The sequence below is a fragment of the Ictalurus furcatus genome, chromosome 7, assembly GCF_023375685.1.
Source record: "Ictalurus furcatus strain D&B chromosome 7, Billie_1.0, whole genome shotgun sequence".
Lineage (NCBI taxonomy): Eukaryota > Metazoa > Chordata > Actinopteri > Siluriformes > Ictaluridae > Ictalurus > Ictalurus furcatus.
Window position 1 is genome coordinate 7,981,976 of NC_071261.1, and position 7,880 is coordinate 7,989,855.

At 40.9% G+C, this 7,880-nt stretch overlaps 1 protein-coding gene across 1 annotated transcript in view; it reads right to left on the reverse strand.

Moving 5' to 3' along the window:
• The window catches only part of yes1 (YES proto-oncogene 1, Src family tyrosine kinase), a 36,653-nt gene extending 28,981 nt beyond the window's left edge, over positions 1-7,672 (reverse strand). Inside the window, exon 1 of the mRNA XM_053628150.1 lies at positions 7,033-7,672. The gene's annotated coding sequence lies outside the window, so the exon portion shown is untranslated. The remainder of the gene's footprint in view (positions 1-7,032) is intronic.
• Between the last annotated feature and the right edge of the window lie 208 nt (positions 7,673-7,880).

The following is a 7,880-nucleotide window of genomic DNA, read 5'->3' on the forward strand; positions in this document are numbered from 1 at the left end:
GTAGAGTAAGGCCGCGAAACGAAACAACGTTCCTCCAGGATAGGGACGGGCGAGATCTTATCGTTTGCGATATACCGGTACAAAGTATCCCCACAATAAGAATTCGTCTTCACGCGACAATTAACGATACAGCCTAGTTGATGACATATTTCTGTGTGCGACGGTTCGCGACCCGTGCAGAGCGAAAGCAAGTACGGCAGAACGCGGACGTGAAGCCGAGGAGGAGTATCTCTACGATCTGGTACTGGTTTGGTTACAGAAAATCAGATGTACAGCAAACGACCGTAAAACAAGACAAATAATCGTGTTTTCCATTTGAATGAGAGAATTTTTTTCTTACCCCACTGACATAGTTTTGCTTGTTTTAAGCAAAAACTCAATTTAGATTTTCTTTTCGTCCAGAAAACAAGATATATCTTACGGGATTTTACTTATCTAGTAAGTGGAAAAAAAGAAAAATGTGGTGAACGGTACTATATTAATATCGTCACTGATATCGTTATCACAATAAATACCAAAAAATATCATGATATAGTTCTAAGTCAATATTGCCCATCCCTACTCCAGGACCATGGTGCTACATAAAAACACACGCTAACCAGGAGACGACTAAATAAGATCTACACACTCTACACAACACAGGACAGTACAGTACTACGAAACCAGGACAATAGGCAGAGTAAGAGACAGTGTAGCGCTGTTTTAGTGTGGAAGTGTCTGATAGAACACGTAGTGCAGAAGATAGGAGGCAAAGAGTAACAATATCATTTAGAAATGGTATAAATGTAAACATAACATGCTGTGACTGAGGACTCAGCAGATTATATAATACCAAACATGGACATAGAAGTTATTGTGGAAGCAGCCAGGTAAAGTGTAGAACAGTGTTGTGAGCCAAAATATTACTCTGGATAGGGTGTGTGTGTGTAGAATAACAGTGAAAACGCTATATAGGTTGTGTGTGTGTGTGTAGAATAACAGTGAAAACGCTATATAGGTTGTGTGTGTAGAATGAGAGTGAAAACGCTATATAGATTGTGTGTGTGTGTGTGTGTGTGTGTGTAGAATGACAGTGAAAATGCTATATAGGCTGTGTGTGTGTGTGTGTGTGTGTGTGTGTAGAATGACAGTGAAAACGCTATATAGGTTGTGTGTGTGTGCGTGTGTGTAGAATGATAGTGAAAACGCTATATAGGTTGTGTGTGTGCGCGCGTGTGTGTGTAGAATGATAGTGAAAACGCTATATAGGTTGTGTGTGTGTGTGTATAGAATGAGAGTGAAAACGCTATATAGGTTGTGTGTGTGTGTAGAATGATAGTGAAAATGCTACATAGGTTGTGTGTGTGTGTAGAACGACAGTAAAAACGCTACATAGGTTGTGTGTGTGTGTGTGTGTGTGTGTGTGTGTAGAATGACAGTAGAAACACTACATAGGTTGTGTGTGTGTGTAGAATGACAGTAGAAACACTACATAGGTTGTGTGTGTGTGTGTGTGCGCGTGTGTGTAGAATGATAGTGAAAACGCTATATAGGTTGTTGTGTGTGCGCGCGCGTGTGTGTGTAGAATGAGAGTGAAAACGCTATATAGGTTGTGTGTGTGTGTATAGAATGAGAGTGAAAACGCTATATAGGTTGTGTGTGTGTGTAGAATGATAGTGAAAATGCTACATAGGTTGTGTGTGTGTGTGTAGAACGACAGTAAAAACGCTACATAGGTTGTGTGTGTGTGTGTGTGTAGAATGATAGTGAAAACGCTATATAGGTTGTGTGTGTGTGCGTGTGTGCAGAATGATAGTGAAAACGCTATATAGGTTGTGTGTGTGTGTGTGTAGAATGATAGTGAAAACGCTATATAGGTTGTGTGTGTGCGCGTGTGTGTAGAATGATAGTGAAAACGCTATATAGGTTGTGTGTGTGTGTGTGTGTGTGTGTAGAATGATAGTGAAAACGCTATATAGGTTGTGTGTGTGTGTGTGTGTGTGTAGAATGATAGTGAAAATGCTATATAGGTTGTGTGTGTGTAGAATGACAGTGAAAATGCTACATAGGTTGTGTGTGTGTGTGTGTGTAGAATGACAGTGAAAACGCTATATAGGTTGTGTGTGTGTGTGTGTGTGTGTAGAATGACAGTAAAAACGCTATATAGGTTGTGTGTGTAGAATGACAGTGAAAACGCTATATAGGTTGTGTGTGTGTGTGTGTGTGTGTGTAGAGTGACAGTAAAAACGCTATATAGGTTGTGTGTGTGTAGAATGACAGTGAAAACGCTATACAGGTTGTGTGTGTGTGTAGAATGATAGTGAAAATGCTACATAGGTTGTGTGTGTGTGTAGAACGACAGTAAAAACGCTACATAGGTTGTGTGTGTGTGTGTGTGTGTGTGTGTGTGTAGAATGACAGTAGAAACACTACATAGGTTGTGTGTGTGTGTGTGTAGAATGACAGTAGAAACACTACATAGGTTGTGTGTGTGTGTAGAATGACAGTAGAAACACTACATAGGTTGTGTGTGTGTGTGTGTGTGTGTGTGTGTGTGTGTGCGCGTGTGTGTAGAATGATAGTGAAAACGCTATATAGGTTGTTGTGTGTGCGCGCGCGTGTGTGTAGAATGAGAGTGAAAACGCTATATAGGTTGTGTGTGTGTGTAGAATGATAGTGAAAATGCTACATAGGTTGTGTGTGTGTGTAGAACGACAGTAAAAACGCTACATAGGTTGTGTGTGTGTGTGTGTGTGTGTGTGTGTAGAATGACAGTAGAAACACTACATAGGTTGTGTGTGTGTGTGTGTGTGTGCGCGTGTGTGTAGAATGATAGTGAAAACGCTATATAGGTTGTGTGTGTGTGTGTGCGTGTGTGCAGAATGATAGTGAAAAACGCTATATAGGTTGTGTGTGTGTGTGTAGAATGATAGTGAAAACGCTATATAGGTTGTGTGTGTGTGCGTGTGTGTAGAATGATAGTGAAAACGCTATATAGGTTGTTGTGTGTGTGTGTGTGTAGAATGATAGTGAAAACGCTATATAGGTTGTTGTGTGTGTGTGTGTGTGTAGAATGATAGTGAAAATGCTATATAGGTTGTGTGTGTGTAGAATGACAGTGAAAATGCTACATAGGTTGTGTGTGTGTGTGTGTGTGTAGAATGACAGTGAAAACGCTATATAGGTTGTGTGTGTGTGTGTGTGTGTGTGTGTGTGTAGAATGACAGTAAAAACGCTATATAGGTTGTGTGTGTAGAATGACAGTGAAAACGCTATATAGGGTGTGTGTGTGTGTGTGTGTGTGTGTAGAGTGACAGTAAAAACGCTATATAGGTTGTGTGTGTGTAGAATGACAGTGAAAACGCTATACAGGTTGTGTGTGTGTAGAATGACAGTGAAAACGCTATATAGGTTGTGTGTGTGTGGGTGTGTGTGTGTAGAATGACAGTAAAAACGCTATACAGGTTGTGTGTGTGTGTGTGTGTGTAGAACGACAGTGAAAATGCTATATAGGTTGTGTGTGTGTGTGTGTGTGTGTGTGTAGAATGACAGTGAAAACGCTATATAGGTTGTGTGTGTGTGTAGAATGACAGTGAAAACGCTATATAGGTTGTGTGTGTGTGTGTGTGTGTGTGTGTAGAATGACAGTGAAAACGCTATATAGGTTGTGTGTGTGTGTGTGTAGAATGACAGTGAAAACGCTATATAGGTTGTGTGTGTGTGTGTGTGTGTGTGTGTGTAGAATGACGGTGAAAACACTATGTAGGTTGTGTGTGTGTGTGTATATAGAATGACAGTAAAAACGCCATATAGGTTGTGTGTGTGTGTGTGTGTGTGTGTGTGTGTAGAATGACAGTGAAAACGCTATATAGGTTGTGTGTGTGTGTAGAATGACAGTGAAAACGCTATATAGGTTGTGTGTGTGTGTGTGTGTGTGTAGAATGACAGTGAAAACGCTATATAGGTTGTGTGTGTGTGTGTGTAGAATGACAGTGAAAACGCTATATAGGTTGTGTGTGTGTGTGTGTGTAGAATGACAGTGAAAACGCTATATAGGTTGTGTGTGTGTGTGTGTGTGTGTAGAATGACGGTGAAAACACTATGTAGGTTGTGTGTGTGTGTGTATATAGAATGACAGTAAAAACGCCATATAGGTTGTGTGCGTGTGTGTAGAATGACAGTGAAAACGCTATATAGGTTGTGTGTGTGTGTAGAATGACAGTGAAAATGCTATATAGGTTGTGTGTGTGTGTGTGTGTGTGTATAGAATGACAGTGAAAATGCTATATAGGTTGTGTGTGTGTGTGTGTGTGTGTGTGTATAGAATGACAGTGAAAACGCTATATAGGTTGTGTGTGTGTGTGTGTGTATAGAATGACAAGCTGCGTTTACATGGACAACAATAATCCACTCTTAATCCGATTAATACCATACTCTAATTAATTAACTACCATGTAAACAGCAATTTTTACTTACCTTAATCTAATTAAGGTCATAATCGAAGTAAGCAATAATCGAATTAAGACAGGTGGAGTACTCCTGTTTTAGTCGCATTATGGACGTGTAGTAGTGACATGTAAACACCTTAATCACATTACGAACGTCGTGTGGGAGTTTTCACCGCATTTTGCGACAGGACACGATCACACACGGCAGTTTTACGTTTTACGGCGAACAAGAGAGTTCGGCTGCGTCCCAAATCGCATACTTTCCTACTATAGGCCTGTAGTGGGGAAAAATACATGTATCTCGGCTACTATATAGACGGTAGCTACGCGATTTGGGACACACCCACGGCTTCAAGCAGTTGTCTATTAGCACGTATAGCATGACAAATAATTAACTGCACTTAAAACGTTCGTAAAAAAAATAAATGAAAACACCCAAAACTGTATACGGTACCATAACCAACACGAACTGTATGTTGATACGTGAAATTCTGGAGGGACGTCGGACGGCGTGGCGCGGTGACGTAATGACGCAGGCTGTTAATCTAATTATGTTCTAAAACATGTAAAACGGGAACATGACAGGAGTATTCTAAAAGCGACTCACTCATGTAAAACACCTTAATCACATTATTATCTTACTCAGATTAAGGTCAATAATTAGATTATTGCAGTCCATGTAAACGTAGTCACTGTGAAAACGCTACATAGGTTGTGTGAGTGTGTGTGTGTGTGAAGAATGACAGTGAAAACGCTATATAGGTTGTGTGTGTAGAATCACAGTGAAAATGCTACATAGGTTGTGTGTGTAGAATCACAGTGAAAATGCTACATAGGTTGTGTGTGTAGAATCACAGTGAAAATGCTACATAGATTGTGTGTGTGTGTGGAATGACAGTGAAAACGCTATATAGGTTGTGTGTGTAGAATGACAGTGAAAACGCTATATAGGTTGTGTGTGTAGAATGACAGTGAAAACGCTATATAGGTTGTGTGTGTGTGTGTAGAATGACTGAAAACGCTATATAGGTTGTGTGTGTGTGTGTAGAATGACTGAAAACGCTATATAGGTTGTGTGTGTGTGTAGAATGACTGAAAACGCTATATAGGTTGTGTGTGTGTGTAGAATGACTGAAAACGCTATATAGGTTGTGTGTGTGTGTAGAATGACTGAAAACGCTATATAGGTTGTGTGTGTGTGTAGAATGACTGAAAACGCTATATAGGTTGTGTGTGTAGAATGACTGAAAACGCTATATAGGTTGTGTGTGTAGAATGACTGAAAACGCTATATAGGTTGTGTGTGTAGAATGACTGAAAACGCTATATAGGTTGTGTGTGTAGAATGACTGAAAACGCTATATAGGTTGTGTGTGTGTGCACAATGACAGTAAAAACGCTATATAGGTTGTGTGTGTGTGTGTGGAATGACAGTGAAAACGCTATATAGGTTTGTGTGTGTAGAATGACAGTGAAAACGCTATATAGGGTGTGTGTGTGTGTGTGTGTGTGTGTGGAATGACACTGAAAACGCTATATAGGTTGTGTGTGTGTGGAATGACACTGAAAACGCTATATAGGTTGTGTGTGTGTGGAATGACACTGAAAACGCTATATAGGTTGTGTGTGTGTGGAATGACACTGAAAACGCTATATAGGTTGTGTGTGTGTGGAATGACACTGAAAACGCTATATAGGTTGTGTGTGTGTGGAATGACACTGAAAACGCTATATAGGTTGTGTGTGTGTGGAATGACACTGAAAACGCTATATAGGTTGTGTGTGTGTGGAATGACACTGAAAACGCTATATAGGTTGTGTGTGTGTGGAATGACACTGAAAACGCTATATAGGTTGTGTGTGTGTGGAATGACACTGAAAACGCTATATAGGTTGTGTGTGTGTGGAATGACACTGAAAACGCTATATAGGTTGTGTGTGTGTGGAATGACACTGAAAACGCTATATAGGTTGTGTGTGTAGAATGACAGTGAAAACGCTATATAGGTTGTGTGTGTGTGTGTGTGTGTGTGTGTGTAGAATGACAGTGAAAACGCTATATAGGCTGTGTGTGTGGTTGTGTGTGTAATGTATAATGTATGAAATCTCTGGCAGTGTTCAGCTACAAATCTGACCACTCACTAGTCCAACACCTTCAAGCGCCTGCTTTCAGTCCTACAGTTTGTAAAAGTCTGTTACACTCTGGATCCTGAGGGGAATCTTGAGGAAAGCCCTGGTTTTGGAAATGGACTCAGGCCTGAATTACTTTTCGAGCTGAGAGAAACAATAAAACAATAACAGTGGCGTTATCACGAGGCCTCTGCTTCACCAGGCCTGGTGTTTGCACGGAAATTAAGAACCCAGTCATGAACTTTCACAGAGAGAGAGAGAGCCACGTTTCATTACACACATCTCTCTACGCTTAACAAACAAACAAACAAACAAACAAACGAGCGTGCCCCAACCATTTTCTCCCCCAAGTCCTCTCGATGCACAATGTAACAAAAATAACCACTAATTCAGTGTGAAGTGACAAATTAACACCAACAACAGTGTTTCCGAAACATCAAACAGACTTTCGCAGCCCGTTTCTAAATGTCCTTACCTTCACACAAACCTGCCTTCTTTTATTTTCATACGTCTTCCGCCGTCCACGCACTCGGCAAACGCTGGAAAGTGCAACTGTTTGCTACAAAATGACAATCCCAGTCTGCCGCGGTGTTTTTTCCATGCTTCACACGACACCACGCGAAACCACCCAAACTGGTTGTTACTGCTGGTGAAATCCGTTACAGAAATCAGGTCGCGTCACTAACGGGCGAAGAGAAATGGAGACCAAACAGTGGTAAAGAGAAAGAGGAGGGAAAAAAATAGACTTTAAACCGGAACCGGTAGAGAATTCATGACAAAAAGGTAGCCTGAGGAATTGTGAGTGCTTCCCACAGTGCTCCTTTTTCCTCTCCTTCTTTTCTTGTGCGCTTGATACAACTTGCACCAATGGCTGTAGGCCAAACGGCTCCCTGCCCCCTGCATAAGTGCACTACGTCGTGTGTAAAATAACGCCTTCTGGACGCACTCTAGCGCACTTCATGTCCCAGACGGAGGAATTTGGGACCGGGCCAATACATCCCAATACATCCCACAATATGGCCGCCTCGGGAATCTCTTCCGGGGAGAATATCAGTTTGAATGTGTTTGAGTGGAAAGCAAATATGATTTGTCAGCAAATTTGTGGGAAGTGCAAATATCGCAGTTTTTCCCCTTCATTAAACGGAGAGGTTTTATAACACAGACAACTTCTTGGTGAAGGTTTAAATTAGGCTTTTGCCGCCCCCTGCCTGTGGGTTATATGTAATGAAGTTCCTGGGTTTATTCCTCTTTCCTTCTGTACACACACTTTTCAAATGAATGAATCGTGTGAATATTTTCATGCTGTTGTTTATTGACTTTAAA